The sequence below is a fragment of the Ictidomys tridecemlineatus genome, chromosome 7 (assembly GCF_052094955.1).
Source record: "Ictidomys tridecemlineatus isolate mIctTri1 chromosome 7, mIctTri1.hap1, whole genome shotgun sequence".
Lineage (NCBI taxonomy): Eukaryota > Metazoa > Chordata > Mammalia > Rodentia > Sciuridae > Ictidomys > Ictidomys tridecemlineatus.
In genome coordinates, this window is record NC_135483.1 from 9,220,251 (window position 1) to 9,237,725 (window position 17,475).

At 42.2% G+C, this 17,475-nt stretch overlaps 1 protein-coding gene across 3 annotated transcripts in view; it reads left to right on the forward strand.

Moving 5' to 3' along the window:
- Nucleotides 1-17,475, forward strand: part of Dnaaf11 (dynein axonemal assembly factor 11) — an 82,493-nt gene that overhangs the window by 49,284 nt on the left and 15,734 nt on the right. The window lies entirely within an intron of this gene.

A 17,475-nucleotide genomic window follows, 5' to 3' on the forward strand; every position in this document is an offset into this window, starting at 1 on the left:
TGACATCCAGCTAACATGGCAGGCCTTGAGCTCAGTGGGGAGAATCGACCAGAGATGTGAAAATGGAGATTGTGGGTACATAGATTCTCTCTGAAGAAGAGCCCGTCAGGCAAAGGGGAAGACGGAGGGGAGAGGAGGCCCCATGTGGGAGCAGGGAGACAGCCTTCATTTTGTGGTCAGTAGGGAAGGAGCCAGCACATGAAATCATGGATGAGTCATCAAGGAACCAGGAAGACAGAGTGTTGGTGTCAGGGAAGCCTAAAGAAGAAATTGTCCATTTTATTTATTTTTTTTTGCTGGGGGAGGTACTAGAGATTGAGCCCAGGTGAGCTTAACCCCTGAGCTATTCCCTACCCCTCATTATTTTTTACTTGAAACAGGGTATTGTTAAGTTGCTAAAGGCCTCACTAAATAGTTGAGGCTGGTCCTGAAATTTCTGTCCTCCTGCTTCAGCCTCCCGAGTTGCTGGGATTGCAGGTCTGCACCACTGTGCCTGGCCTGAGAAAAAATGGTTTTGCAAAGAAGGAGCTACTAAGTTCAAGTCCAGGAGCTCATCTCATGGCAAACTTCTAAGATGGCTGTTGGGGAGAAGGAAAGTCAGCTTTACTGAGATGCTACACCCGGGAAGGAGGCAGCCCTTTTGTGGAAGTATCACCTTCCATGCCTTTGAGGAGGTAGGAACATTCATATGAGGATCGGGTGAGGGGCTACCTGCAGGAACCATGTTCTAAGAGCCTGAGTCAGACGGCCTGGTGTCTTGAGAGGCCATGTCTCCTGGTGACAGCCTGCTCTTCTCCATGTGGCAGGATGCTTCGGGACACAGAGTGAAGGCTGTGTCCTGGGAATAGAAGTAAAGCAAGGTGGCGACACAGCAACAGGCTCTCACCAATGGGGCAGTCTGAGAACCCCACGGAGGTGATGGCCTCTACAGTCCTGACGGAAGCCCCCTCAGTGAGGCGGAGACCTTGGAAAGCTGTCAGGAAGGGCGGCCATGAACGAGTGGGTGGGGTGGAGAAGGCAGGAATTCAGACAACCATGTCGGGAAATTCTGTTGTGAAAGAGTAATCAATCGCAGAGGCTGGAGGGGCTGGAGAATCAAGGGAAGCTTCTGAGGCTATAAACGGTGTAGCTAGAAGAAACATTAAAGAAGCAGAATAAAAGACTCTTTGCACGTCGAGTGGAAAATTGAAGATGAGGAGGTAGGCTGTACCTCCCTGGTGGGTTGAAATCATAGTGTTTACAACTTCTAAAGACTGGTAGGGTTGCTTCTGATGAATTTCAGATTCTCGGACTCCTTAAGTTTGATCTCAGAGTTGACTATCTGAGACGGAATTTGTTTGAAAGTCTGACAGACTTATTATAGATGAAAACCCTGAAAGAATTTCAGGAAATTAAGCTTTCAAAATTAATTTTTCCATACAAAGTATCTGGGTTTCTCATCATGGGCTCTGTGAATGAGTTAGGTTATTTTCTGCTATAAGCTGCAGAAGCCCAAATAAAACTGGCTTTAACCATAAAGAACTCTTACAAGAAGATGGGAGACGATGGGGAAGCCCCTCGGCAGGCAGGGCCGGCGTCCGTCTAAAATGCCACCTGTCCTCAGATCGGCTGCCTCCCCGGAGACAAGCCCTAGCGGTAACTCTGGCAACTGCCTCCTTGTTCTCACCTTGTCTGAGACAGAAAGAGAGAGTCAGAGAAAGAGACTCAGGGAGAGCATTCTCTTGCCACCACGGGTCAGAAGTTCCTCTGGATGGAGGAGGCCAGGTAGCTGAACAGCCATGCAGTCTTGATTGGCTGAGTCCTGAGGGATTGAGTCCATCTCTGGCCAAAGGGACAGTACCATCCAGTGGTTTCTATCAGTCAGGCCTCATCGCATGGCTAGGGCAAGGTCACCTTCATCTAGGTCACTCAGATTTCCGAGGGGAAGACTGAGAAACCAGTCCAAAGGGGGTTCTGCTGTCAGGAAGAAAAGAACAGGGAGGAGTGTCTGCTGCAGAAAAGACGAACTTGGCTGAGCGCAGAGGCTTCTGCAGTGATTCCATGATCCTTCATTTTTCTGTAGCCAGTTTTCTAGAAGAGCAATTATAGGTAATCAATTATGAATCTTTATTCGGAGGCAAAATATAGCAAATAAAATTTGTTGTCAAGCAATAAAAGTAACGAAAAAACTATAAGAATCACATTGTCCTATGGGGTCAGGACAAACTAGGGATGCTTCTCTACTATGAGAGTATCCCACAGGGAAGCCTAAGAGATGACGTAATCCCCTCAGCACTGTGACAGACTTTGTATGATGTGCTGATCAGCAGCCTTCTGTTTTCTGCTTGGAAACTGCAATTCTAACTAAAAAGGCAGAGTCCCTGGCAACCCTGGACTCTCCTAAAGGGAAACCAAGAGGTATGAATTGTGTACCGTTTGCAGGGTGCCTCACAACTGATGAGAGAAATTCTGCCATTACAGTTGAGTCTTTTAAATAAATGCACCGTTTTGTTTACATTTCCCTTTTTGTTTTTATAGATGTCTAAATTTTTCATGTTAAATGAAAACTGTAACGAATGGCTTATTAAGTAAAAAGCATTTTAGAAGTACTTGGTTGACGATGATTTATATAGGACTAAAAACATTTTATTGTTTTCTCAACAATAAACTACGAATCATGTTTTTCCTTTGAGGTATACATTTGTGAAGATTTTAGACCACTGTGTTAAAGTAACATATGTTATTGTTCCTTCAAAAAGGTAGTCAATAAAAACTAGACTTTAGACAATAATTTCTTGCTCCAAATTAGATGTTTTTAATTTATGAGTAGTTACCTGTAAGTATATAAAGCTTAGAAAACAAAAGTTATTTTTAAGTCATTGAAAGTTATAAACAGATACACACACCCCAGATGAGTTCTTGCCAATTGTCACCTTGAGGTAAGCCTGGAAGACATCATGGTAAGTGAAATAAGCCCAACCCAGAGAGGAAAATACTGCTTAATATGGATTTATATGTGGAATCTAAACAAAATAGTGTTTCCCGGGAGAGTGGGTGGAGAGAAAGTAAGGAAACAGAGGTCAAGAATACAGATCTAATGTATAATGTGAGGATTGCGTTGATAAATTTGTATTCTATTTAGAATTCACACTAAATGAGTTGATTTTAGCTGTTTTGCCACAGAACAAAACAAGAACAACTATGGGAGATGATGGACATGGTGATCACATCAATAGAATAACCTTTTCACTTTCTATATGTATCCCATAACATCATGTCGTGTGCCTTAAATGTGCACAAGAAAATGTATTTAAAAGAAGCTGGTAGAATTAGGATGAATTTGGCTTCAAATAACAGAAAACTCTGACTCAAAGAGGTTTAAATAACAAACAAAATTATTTCAGCTCACCTAAAAAAAGAGATGCAGGTTGGCACTCAGGTATCATTTTAGTTCATTCATACAATATTGTCAACATGGTAAGTGAAACTTAGTACTTTCAGAAATATCCAAGATAGGTCGTAGTCGTTTATAATATTTGCATATTCTAAAGCAAATAAAAGTATATCAGAATTGGTCCTTGGTAATTTCCTCTTTGTGATGGTTTTTGCAAATAAGCCTGTGATGGCTGACCTGTTTGTGCCTATATGCATCACAATGTATCATATTTATTTGTAGAACTCCAATGATGAACTTTGTGTCCATTTTCCAAGGACACATTGATTCCTCAAAATGCTGCAATTGATATTTCTTATTTAGATACTTCATTCAGCATTTTTCAACAATGTCAAATTGCTGTTTTTCTTTCTCCTGACCGTAAACGAGTCTGGGTCCCTGCAGAGTGGGTGCTGAGCAGTAGAGCAGGTTTCACCAGGCTCAGTCCGCTTCTGGTCACCTAGGTCAAGGCTGAGTTTCCTGTTGCTGGCGTCCGTGGGTGCTGAAGCTGCACTCCCCTCTCATGAGGCTTCCCCTGGCTCTGCAGTCCTAGGCGGTTCCCGGCACAGTCGGCAGCAGTCCTTGGTACCTTCTGGACTTAGTGACGTACAGACATCACAGTCCCAAGCACGCACCAGCTCCCTGACGCCACTTGCCATGGTTAGAGCTTAGCTGCGGGCACCTCCTCTGTCTGCCCTCTGCCACTGAATGGACCGCTGCCTGGGGCAGGAGTGAGTGGCGGATCGAGTGGCCCTGTGGCCTTCTTATAAAGGTGGCGCCAGGCCTGGAGGGGAACTGCCCAAGTTACAGAGGAATGGGAAGCATGCCGTCCAGGTTGTCTTCTCAGCCTTGTCCTCTGGCTGGTGGAACTGCGAGCTCTGGCACTTTTTATATTTGTCAGCCTTGGCCTTGAGGATTGGCATATGAAGAACGTCAATGACCATTGTCCATGGCCTCTTATTACATTAGATAAGGCCACCTGGTGAAGAAACACAGATCAGTGGGTACCATCTACTTGCCAAGAATCCCTCCTCGTCTCTGAATCAGTCAGTAATTCTTTTTTCAACACATCTTCATACGAGCCAGACTGTCCCTTTCCCCATTTCATTCAGATTTCAAGGCCAGCCCCCTCATAGGCTGCCCCTGTCATCTTTCTTCCACTTGCTTTCTCAACATTGCAGCCTCATTGGCTTCCTTGGTATTTCACTAACATGATGGGCACCTGTCTACCCCAGGGCCTTTGCACAGGGCCCCTCTGCTGGAATGTCCTCCCCAGGTATTCCATGTTTGCTCACTCACCTCCTTCAGGTTTCTGCTGTCACTCAGCGAGGCCTTTCCTGAGCCCTGTGTTCAGAAGCACCCTGCCCATTGCCACACACCTCCTTCCCTCTTCTGCTGCAGCTTTCCTCAAGGCTTTAGACCACCTGGAAGTTCAAATACGCAGCTGTTCATTTCTTTGTCTGTTTTCTCCAACAAGACTTTAAGCTCCAAGGGAGCCAGGACTTTCCTCTGTTCCGACACTCCTTGTCCCTGGCTCCTGGAACAGACCTGGCAGAGCAGATGCTCAACAAGTATATGAACAAGTGGATAATCAACTGCATTTTGATATTTAAAAATTGAATCTGCCCTAATTCCCAAGTATTTCCAGCCCTTTACTGATGATTTTCCATGTGTATTGTTCCAGATTGACTTTATCAAATCCTATCTCTGAAAAAGGCCCTGGCAATCCATGTTGCCATGGGTGTAGAGACAGTGGAAAGAAATCCAGTGGACTTGGATCCAAAGACTTGAGTTAAATCTCAGTATTTTTATTCAGCAGGTGTGCAACTTGGAAAATTATTAATCTCTCTGTTCCTTTGGTTCCTCACCCATTAAATGGTACTTCTAATAATTCAGGCTTCAAAAGACTATTTTGAGGATTATGTAAATTACTGTAAGTAAAGCACCTAGGACAGTGCTCAGAGATAATGCACATTGCATTAGTGGTGATGTTTAAACAAAGCATTGTTCATTACTGTTAATTAATACTGTAGAATAATATTTATTCGTATTTGTTAAAAATGTTTTATAATTATTTATTAGTTCATTTTCTATTGCTGTAACAAAACCCCTGATGCTAGGTAAATTATAAAGAAAACAGGTTTATTTGGCTCAGGGTTCCAATGTCTGGAAAGTACAAACAATATGGCGCCAGCACCTGGCAAACACCTTGGCTATGTCACAACTTGACAGATGGCATCACGTGGTGGGACTAGGAGGTCATGGGGTGGGGTCATGTGGCAAAAGAGGAAGCAAGGAATTAGTGAGGGCCAGGTCAGCTCTTCTGTAACAGCCTGCTCTTGGGAACTGGGAACACATTCACTGCAGGAGACCCACACTTGCTTCCCACCAGACCCCACCTCATCAAGGCGCCACACCTTTCAGGATCTTTACATTGGAGCCCACACTTGTGGGTTTTGGCTGGGACAAACCACATCCAAGCCATCCATAGTGGTCACTGAGACTTCACTGAATTTGTGGATCTTAGTGGGAATGACTGGTGCAGTCCCGTTATCAAAACTGGACCCCAGTATTGCACTCTCTATTAGCGCTTCTCCATTACGACGCTTCTCAGAAGGTGTTGTTTGTTTTAGCTCTTTTCTTTCTATAGCTGCTGCACCTTTTCTAGAGTTCCTTCATAGATTCCATGCCTATGTTTTTAGCTCCTATTTTGAGTGGGATTATTTCCCTTCCTATTTTCTGAGAATTTATGTTTGCCCTTCAGCCTATTTTTCAGATGTGTAGTCGGACTAAGTTATATGCACACAAACAATCTGATCATCAGCTTGGAATATTTGGCATATGATCTCACCACAGTCCAACTTAACAAGATTTAACTGAAATTTTGCATTCACTGAGGGGTCTGCTCGCTTGCATCCAGTCATTAAATTAAACTCCCATCTGATTCTCAATTGACAAGTTACAGGAACACTCTAAGAATATGCTTCATGATTTCCTTTGGGTGTTCCTTCAGAATAATTAACTGAGATTAAGGAAGTGGCTGTCTGAACTGAACAGCAAAATGTATTTGCAACTTCAGCTGCTGAGCATCTTGCTTGATGCTGTTTATGCCAAGCACAGAAGGTGAAGGTCACATATTAAGATCAGTGAAACAAACAGACCACACTGCAGAGAACAGCCTGGGACTCCTTCTCCCTGTCACTTGGACACGGTTCACGGTACTCTCTCTCTCCTTAGATAACCCAGCTGGCTGCCACATGCGTCTGCTGGTCACTTTGCAGGCTCCCCTGTCCCCTTCATGCTCTGGTCTTTTATTTCCCTTGTTCATCTCATTCCTAAAACTCCCACCATGGAAAAAAGTGGAAGTGCCCAAAGATGATGCCCGTGAACTCCCAGCATCATGGCTGCCACCTGCCCGTCTCTCCGCTCGCCCATCTCTTCTCCCTGAGCCTGTGAGCCCACTCTCTGTGATCTGTCCACGCCCCAGATGGCTGTGGATCCTACTGCCGCTTGCCTTTAAGGGGGACTTTTTTCCATTTGGGAATTCTCTCCTCTCTACTGCTTCACCGCATTTTTCCTCTCTGGATCTTAAATTAGAAAACGTGCTGAAATATGGCCCCTCTAAAAACCCAAACAGAGCAACATAAAAACATCCCCTTCTATTTATTGCCCTAATCTAATTTTTTTGCAACACTCTTAAAGCAGACATTTTTATCTGCTGTTTCAGTTCTTCTCTAAAATCTGTAAAACTCCCTAACTCTTCTTCTCCTCCCTTGAAACATCTGAGGCCCCAGTCCTGTCCCCATTATCAAATGCTATGCCGTCCCTCATGCTCTTCCCTGAAAAGTAAAATAGTCTTGTAAAAAAAAAGTAAAATAGAGTTGAAAGTAAAACAACCTAGGGATGTTTATTATGTTTATTTTTTGATAAAAATAAATGAAGGCTTATTGAGCTTATATCAGTATAATTCTCCCCAGGATCACGAGTTAATAAATACGTAATATTGCCAGGTGCAGTGGCGCATGTCTATAACCCCCGTTACTCAAGGGGCTGAGGCACCAGAATCCCAACTTCAATGCTATTCTCAGCAACTTAACAAGACCCTGACTCAGAAAAAAGCAATAGTAAAAAGAACATGGTAAAGTGCCCTAGGGTTCAATCCCCAGTATCAAAAACAAACAAACAAAAGAAGGTAGTATTATATCATTAAAAACATGTGATGTGGGGGGGGTGTCACGAGGTTTCTTCTGTCAAAAGTCTAATAAGTGTAGTATTAGAGAGATTACTTAATCTCTCAGCCTTTTTCTCATACCAGTTAAGACTGACAACATAGCTAGCATTTATTTAAAATTTACTAAGTGCCACACACGACTGAATGCTTTGAACTTCTGAGGAGTAGGTGTTGCTAGTATTCCCATTTGCAGAATAAATTAAAGCATTATGCTGCTTTATAGCATAAGGCATGTATCCAAATGAACATAATGTCACATAATATTATCACCACCAGGTGATTTTGCACCATTAATGGTTTGGTTGTGAGTGTCCGCCAAAAGCTCACATGTAAGACAATTCAAGAAGGTTCAGAGGAGAAATGATGGGGTTGCAAGAGTCTTAACCCAATCAGTTATGTAATCCCCTGGTGGGGTTAACTGAGTGGTCACTAAGTGTAGACTGTGGCTGGAGGGGGGGGCACTGGGGTGTGTCTATAGAGGGGAGACTCCCTGCTTCCTGACCATCCTTGAGCTGCTCCCCTCTGCCACACTCTCCTGCCATGATGTTCAGCCTCACCTTGAGCTCCGAGGAATGGAGTCTGCTGCCTATGGGTTGAGACCTCTGAAACAATAAGCCTCCAAATAAGCTTTTTCCTACCCTACAATTGTCCTGATTAAGTCTTTTAATCACAGCAGCAAAAAAAGCTAACTAACACAGTAGTTCAATATCATACAGAGCTCTCTGCCTTCAGAGCTTGGTTTTTAAATTTCTACTTTAAAACAGGGAGTGTTTGGGAGCCTTCATGAGTGTCACTGTTCTTCCTTCATCTTTGAGATTCTCTCCCCCATTTACAAAATTGTCCAGGGCCAAGATGTAATGAAATTTGCCCTTTTTTCCATGATCCCTTAGGATACCTGCCCAGTTACCTGTTGTTGCCAGTGGAGGAGACTGTATCGAGTTTCCTGGAAGTCCTTTTTCAAAACCCTGGGCCTCCTGTGGGTTGGTAGGTTGATGCTCCTCTTTTCTGGGTTTCCTGGAATTTAAATGAACATGTCAACTGAATAAATGTTTGTCAGACTAAAACTGTATTAGATACAGTGAAGGCCAGGCCTCAGCTGCCAGGTGACTCCGATCCCACCAGGAGCGCCTTCCCTGCACAGATGGCCTGGATTCACAGAGGGGTCAGTCTGGGAGCGCTGGGAACTCACTCACAGGCCTCACGTTGCCAGGTGAGGCTCCCAGGGACGAGGGAGAAGGGGGTCCTCTGGCTACAGACAGGGCAGGGGAGGCTGACGAGACCGGCAGGACGTGGTGAGCTCCGGGGAATGGCCGCATCTTGAAGTGGATTCATATTCATGAACTTCCTCTGTTTAATCCCCTTCTGCCTCCCCTGGGTCTGTCTGGGGTCTAAGAAGGAATTGTAGAAGAGGCGATCCCAGCCCAGATCCCGGCTGAGAAGGCTCCACGCGCTGTCTTTCGTCATTGGTCTCTTAGCCTGTGCAGAACTAGGAAGCTGCCTCCTAGAGTAGGCTTTGTCCCTTCTTCCTACCTTCCTGTCGGGGTTAGTGACAGGCCATTCTTCTAAATGCAGGAAAGGAGGAGGAAAAGGCCGACTCAAGGCCTCTGTGACAATGCCTAGCCCTCCTCTGTCACATCTCGACCCTGTGCTCAGAGAGCTACGCCTCGCCTCCCTTACTCTGGGTGCTGACAAGACGGCAGGAGAGGGCCCTGGCTGGTCCCTGATCCTTGGCTGTCCTGCTGAGCAGTGAGGCTGGAGTATGCCTGGATGGCAGCCAGATGGCTGCTCCCGTTTCTACCTAGTGGGAGTGCTCCACTGTTGTAGGAGAAGCTCAGCCATGGTCACTTAGCTGCAGATGGGAGGGACAGAGGGGTGCACCTCGGGACACTGCTCCTGTGGCACAAAACCATCCCCAACACGTTGGGATCTTCTCCCGGGGTGGTGCGAGAGCTAGCTACACCCTGTTTCCTGCCTCTGCTAGCCATGTTTTCTCACCCTAAGGTCCAGCTGCACAGGCACCAGGAGGGGCAGCTGAGTGTGGCTCTGACTTTGGTCACTCTTTCCCTGGTGGATGAGCTCACAAAGATGATTCCACAGTTCCTCCTGCTCCTCTCTCACCGTCCTCCTGCTTTCTCTCGCTAAAGTCTCCCAGCTTCTGCTCAAGATTGGGCTGACGGACAGTGTCTCTCCAATGTGCCCTTTCAACTGCCTCAGCTGGCCCTGCCCCTGCCCCTCTGTGAGCCTCTTGTGATCCACACTCCCAGTCCTCGGTGGCGCCTGATCTCTGAGCTTTAGGACACTTCACATTGCTATGGTTTGAGTGTGTTTCCCCAGAGTTCCTGTAGTTGGAACCTCAGCTCCTCCGTGTGGCACTGTGGGAGGTGGGGCTTGTGGGAGGTGCCCTCATGAATGGATTACTGAATGGATTGTCCTCACAGGAATGGGTTAGCCACTGCGGCTCCTTCCTCTCAGGGGCCCTCTCTGCCCTGAACTTCCAAAATTAGGAGACAGTGTGGGGCCATCTTCAGATACAGGTTCCTGTTCTCAGTCTTCCCAGTCTCCAGAACCATGAGCCCAAATAAACCTCTTCACTTCATACATCACCCAGTCTCAGGTATTCTGCGATAGCAACAGAAATGTGACTAAGACAAGATGTTAGTTGAAGGTCAAGTACCCAGTCCTGGACTGTCCACATGCACCTTCTGCCTGTAAGGCAGGGCCTGCTGCTCACCAGCTCCATCCCAGGATTTCTCTGCCTCAGAGGATAGTGCCATTTCTCTTTGACTTGATTTTTTTTCTAAGATGCAAAGTGGAGTGTCAATAATACTGACTTCTAGGGAAGATGCGACTGATCCCTGTTGCCAAGAAAAATACCTTTGTAGCCACTTGGCCTTTTCCTTAGGTGCAATTATAACAGTATTTTTAGAGAAATCTAAGTGACATTCTCCTTTGTCCACTTTGTATCTCTTATAAGATCATCTCCAAGGGAGATTTAAGAAATCTCCCATGTAGATGGAAAACACAACAACAACAAGAGCAGACACAACCAATAGAGCAGGTTTTTAAATCTTATTTTTTATCGGTTCCTCTTGGTTATAAAATAAAATCCCATTTTGACATGATTCTAACAGCTTCTAGAGCAGGTTTTACTGTCTGCCTTTGCACGTGGTCTTGGAGGAGAGGGGACACGCCCATGAATGGAGCCTGGGGAGAGAGGGACATGTGGAAGGAAGGACGCAGCCTTTCCCAGGGGGAGCAGACAGGTGATAGGACCAGGGACAGGGCCTGGCTGGCCCACATTTCTCAGAACAGTGGGAAACAAGCGCTCTGCGGCCAGGTCTGGGGAAGCCAAGGACCCCAGAGATGGAGCCCGAAGACCCCCTTGACTCCCTCTCACACAAACCCTCTTGCTTCTGTCTCAGAGTAGATCCTAAACCTGGCCGGCTCTGGCCACCGCCCTTGTGGTGTGCCATCTGCCTGCACTGTGACTTCGGCTTCTTCCTCCTGAGGGTGCCCTTTCCTCCCCTGCCTGCTGCAGTGTATTCCCAACACCCAGCTGGGGGCCTCTGGGCAGAAGTGAGACCATGTCCTTGTCTCCCTCTGCCTGGGTGCTCTGAGAGCTTCCTGTTATCTCCAGGGACAAGCTAGTCCCCAGCAGCGTCCCAGGGACCTGGCACCTGGCAGCATCACTGGCTTCTGCAGTCCCTTTGCCCCTCCTCCTGGCCTGCGCCCCTCGATGGCTGCTGGTCTTCAGGGGCCTCTCCACTCTCCCGGCCTTGGCACCTGCTCTTCTTGCTGCAGGAAACTTGTCCCTCACCTCCTCCAAGCCTTGGCTGCGTCTCACCTTCTCAGTGGGGTTTCCTAAGGCCTGCTTAGTGCTGTCACCCGCCCCTCTGCCCACAGCCCCCTTCCTTCACAGCCCTTGAGTGCTGTGTGTGCTGAACACCTGTTTTCTGTCCACCCACCGCTCTACCTGCTCCCTCCCCGAATGTAAGCTCCTGAGGACAAAGGTTCAGCACCAAATGCTCAGGAAATCGCCTGGCCCTTGGCAGAGGCCTTCATGAACGTTCGCGGAGTGAACGCAGGATGGGAATAAGGGTGGGATTCGTAAAGCAGTGGAAGCTGGTTCCCAACGAGGCGCCCTAGCAAGACGGTAAAAGGATATTTCCTTTTTAAACATCGTTATTATTCTTGATGTTTGTCTAGCTTAGTACAAGTTCATTTTCAGCTTTGGGCAGCTGGGTGTGGAAGGCTAGATCACACTTCACAAGTATGAGAGAATTGTGAAGGAGCCCCGTGAGAGTTAAACTTGTTCTACTTTTTTTTTTTCCTACTTTTTCCCCCCAAATCACAGAAATATCTAATGTAACTATCAATAGTGATTTTTCATATAAATATCCAGTAGTAATACCCTTTAAAATTTTCCTCAGAAAACTTGGTAAGCAGAGCTCTTATTCTTCATATTTTTCTGATAAGTTTTATCAAAATTTAAATTTTCTTTGCTGAAATTGTTCATTTATTTGAGATAGAATATACTTCAAAAATATTTGACTAACACAGGTATCTTTAACAGTTCAAAGATTTTAAAGTAGGGCTGGGGGTTGGGCTCAGTGGTGGAGCGCCCACCTAGCACATGTGAGACACTGGGTTCAATCCTCAGCACTCTATTTTTAAAAAGATTTTAAAATAATATGCTAGTGGTAATTTAAATGTTTTCTGATATTGTAGATTAATGACTATCGTAAAATGTAAAATAAATATCATATTTTCTTTAAATAAGCTGTTTTTAATAGATTCAGTGAATTGTGTGTTATTCTTTATTCTTTTTTTTTTTTTTGCAAAATTAGGGATTGAATCCAGGGCCTTGAGCCTGCTAGGCAAACCTTCTACTACTGAGATATATCCCAAGCCCATGTGCTTTTGTTAATATGGTCAATCAGAATGTAGTCAAGAAATAGTGAAATCTAAAATCCAAATATCAACAATTAATTTGAATGTCCCCTTTAATGCCATGATTAATGGGAGATCTTATTAATTCTAAGATTTTTCTATTACTAATTACCTTTCCAGGAGTCAGAACTTTGCATATTTACCTGTGTAACACCAGTTTTATGGATAATTAACTAATATCAACACTAGAAATATGTAATAAGATGAACAATTTCCAAGTGAGCACATGATTCTGAAGTTGCTGTAAGGGTTTTTGGAAATGGTAGTCTATTTCAACTCTATGGCTGGCCTCGTTACTGAGCACTATTAATATAGTCTGATTCAACTCTTCCCAACTCCCAAGCCTTATGTCAAGGCAGGCTGATATCTAAAGAACATAGTCAATCTGGAAGTTTTATAAAGAAAGAATGTTGAGGAGTTTTTAGAAGTTACTTACAAGGCGGCGTAGGTGAAGATGTCAATGTGTATACTTAAGCAAAATGATAGTGGTGAAAAGGTATGCTATGCTCATGAATAAATTATAGGGAATCTTTAGCATGTTTGGGTTGTCACGGAGTAAGATGCTAAAACCCAGTAGTAGAACACTTTGTAAAATTTGGAAAACCTTCAGGCAACTAATGAATCATTAATTAATCAAATTAAATATTTATTAAATTAAACTAAGATTTATTAAGCACCTAGTATAGATAAATGTTTGTGTGAATTAAAGTAGAAGAGCAAAAACACAGTCTGCGTCTCTCGGGTCCTCCTTCCTGCCCCCTCCTCGTTGAGCACTTGCTGTTACCCTCTGCAGACCCAGATCTGCCCTTGCCCCCATGTCCAAATCCCAGTTTCAAGTCGGTTTAGACTCTTGTCAAGTCTTTTCCCTGCTGCTTAGACTTTAAATTACGATGTGGCTCAGTCACTAGCATCATGGCCATGACTTCTGGCATCTGTTAAGGCTCCCCAAATCCCTTTCCCTCCATTAAACCCAGCACCAGCAGGACCATGCCTATATAGAGTTTCAACCTGCAGAGTTTCCACTTCTCCATGTATAGACAGACAGACAGGAAGAGGCATCTCCAGGTCTTTTCTCTTAGCTCTAGTCCGTTCCATTCATTAATTCATTCATTCCAGAAATGTGAATAAGCACCTACTGTGAGTTAGGCACCTATATGTGAGTCCGTAGAATAAGAAGGAGAAGGTAGACTTCCACTGATCTAGCCTCTGGTGGAGTGAGCTGGGAACCCGGAGTCCTGCCTGCCCTGTTGCCTTGAACTGAAGACTTAGTGGGGGATTCTTCGTTCTCAGTCCCTGTGCTATTGCTTGCCCAGTGTCTATTGCTGAGATTCTCTCTTCTCTCTCTAAAGTATTTCAATGATTTTGTGTAAATAGTTATTAACAATACTTACATAAATAGCTCTTAGCAATGCTTTTTGCTAACTGCATTGAATAAAGTTTCATTGAAGATAAAAAAAAATATTATTGTTTTCCAGGGTTGAAATGGCAAAGACGATACAAAAAGAAAATTATATGATTTATAAAACTCAGATTAAAACATTGAAAACAGGAAAATTATGGATAAGGGGAATAAACAAAAACACTTTATCATTCATAACCCCCACATATATACATTGCAGTTTATTTACATTGATAGTTAAATATTTTCAAGGAAATTGAGTAGATTCGAATAAAAATGTATAATTTACAAAGTACTGCACAAACTAAATGCAAACAAAAGTTAATACATTTATATGGTATGAAAAACATGAGGAAGGAAATATAAAAATCTGAAAATCTGTAGGAAAGTAACAGATAAAGATTAAAAGAATCAATATGCCACCCAACTTATAATAAGCACACAAGAAATGGATAAAGAAAAGAATAGATAAAGTTGCACAGGTGAATAGAAGCAAAATTACAGTATTTATGGAAAAAGCATTATCAGGCGATATAATTTAAAGCAAAAAAAGCATCAAATAAAACCATGAGAATCATTCTGTTGTTACAGAAATTATATAAAATAAAGATCCAACTGCCTTTAATTTAGTAGATTGCTCATTATTTGTGTGTAAAGCATCAGATCTTAGAAACACAAGGAAATGTCAACAGAGTCATTCTATTGGAAGATTTATGGATAATATCTTACTTTAACATATATACTCAACAAAATTAGGATCACTATTTGAATAATATAATTAATAGTTTTTAATATCTTATGACCCTTACCAAGAGATCAAATACCTTCTTATAAAACATCAATAACTTTAAAAGCTTAAAAAAACAAAATACTCTGAAAACCTTATTTTCATTTCCAAAGGAAAAGATTTTAGAATTATATCTAATAGTCATTAGAAAAAAATGTAGATTATAAAATACAGAGAAGGCCAACAGATAAAATTGATAAAATAAAAATGCTACCTTAATCTGGTATTAAACCACAAAAGATATAAAAAATGCATTTTAAGTTATTTGGGAAATTAAAAATGTAAATATTAGTGAATATATAGGTCTGTGATCAATTTCAAATTGATTTTTATGTATGACATGAAGCAGTTCCCCACATGGATATGCAAGTCAAACAACAAAGGCTTTACAACTTCCTCGTTGAGGTGCTTTGGCACCTTTGTAAAAATAAATAAATAAATTAATTAATTAATTAATTAACGGCCATATAAACGAGGGTCCCCTTTTAGGCTTTGTATTTTTGTGCCATTAATATATTATCCTCATGACAATGCTACTCGGTGTTGACTTCGTAGTTTTTATAATGAAGCTTAGAAAATATATTTCTTTCAATTTTTTAAACCATCATCTTGGTTAAGTTTTAAGAAGCAATATTCATCAATTTTCATACAAAAACTTTGTTGAGATGAAAATTAGAACAGCGTTAAATTTGTTGGTCAACCTGGGGACAATTAACATCTTAATATTAGTAAGTCTGCCAGCCTGTGGTCGTGGAGTTTCTCTAAGTTAAGTGCTTTAAAATGTATCTCTTGACAGCAGTGTGTGGTTTCAACTGTAGAAGCCATGCATAGCTTTTGTTAAAATAATTCCTACTTTATGGTTTTTATTTTCGAGTTTTGGGTCACCTTATTAATTTTAGTTTTTCAATTACTAGGAGTATATGGAAATAAAAGTTATTTTGTATATTGACATTATCAAATATTCTCAGTTACTAGAGATAGTAATTTTTACTAGAAGTGGGAATTATAAGTTGTGTAGAATTTCTCATTTTTAAAGAATTCACTTATCACTGTTTCACTCCCTGTATTCCCCTTCTCTGTGCCTCGCCTGGTATCTACTGTTTGAAGAGAGCTATTTCATGCACATAGGCTCAGTGTTCTAGGTGTCTGTGGCAGAGGTCAAGTCCAGTGTCCCTCTCTCATGGCCAGATGTAATGCGCCTTCATGACTGAAGGGGGTTTTCTGTGGTCAGGGTTGATAGTTCATGGGCAGGTTTTCTTCTCTGTTGTTCAGCATTTTATAGATGTTGTTCCATTGTTCCCAAAGAGAGGAAATCAATAATTCATATTTTTGTCCTTACATTTAATATATCATTTCTCTGTGGCTGCTTTTAAGATTTTTTCCCCTTTATCGTTTGTTTTAATCTATATTCCATTTGCTTTTATACAGCTTGGGTTCTCCGTGTCTTGGACAATACGTATTTAAACAAGTTTGGGGAGTTTGGGACCATTATTTCTTTCAATATTTATCTTGCCTGGTCTCTTTCCTCCTTTGAGACTCTAGCCGTGTATATGCATAAGCACTTAAGTCTGAGAATCACCTGGAGAAATACAGTTCAATAAAAAATTAAAAATGCTAGGTGCCCATGCCCCTACTTGTAGCTTGACATTGGCCACCAGGCACAGATGGTTTGCATTTCTAATCATTTTTCTCCTTCTGTTATTCAGATTGAATAATTTGTATAAAATTGTCTTCAATTTAGTGACAATTTTAAAACAATTTTTGGCCATCTCTTCATGCTGTTAGTTCTATTCACTGAATTTATTTCAGCTATTATGCTTTTCAGTTACAGAATTTCTCTGTTTAAAATAAAACCACTACTTGTCTAGTAAGATTCCTGATATTTTTATTCATCCTCTAATTCCAACATTTGGATAACTTTATGATCCATTTCTGTTTTTTTAAAATGTGAAGTCAGAAACACTTTCCTGTTTCTTCATATATCTAGTAATATTTACTATGCTCTGGACATTTTGGAGTATAAATTGTAGAGACTCTCTATTCTTTTTTTTTAAAATATCTTTATTTTTATTTATTTATTTTTATGTGGTGCTGAGGGTTGAACCCAGGGCCTCACCAATGAGTTCATCCACTGATGAGGTCAAAGCCCTCATGATCCTATTACTTCCTCAGCCTCCACCTCTGCATGTTGCTGCACTGAGGGGAGAACTTTAAACACGGGGGCCTTTGGGGATATTCCAGATCCAGACCATTACAGTGTGTTTTCCCCTCCAGTAAACCATGCGCTCCTGAGACAAGAACAGTGTCTGGGTCAGTAGCAAGTGGAAGGTCATCAAAACAACACAAAACAAACAAACAGAAACCCAAAGCCTGTTGATTTAAGTTGAGTGGGTAAGTAAAAAAAAAAAAAAAAAAAAAAAAGAAAGAAAGAAAGAAAAAAAGTATATTCTACAAGAAAATTAGGGAATGTTTTCTATTTGAAAAATATTAAGTCTGTCAACTCATTTTATACCATACACCAAAATAAATTCCATGTGGATTTAATACTTGAAAATTATTTTTTAAAATTAAATATCTACTTTCATTTTCTACAAAGAAGCAAGATTTTTCAAAAACATGAAAAAATGCTAAAAATTACACAAAAGTAATAGTTTTGATTAATATATAAAAGCTATATTTAAAAACTACCATTCAAT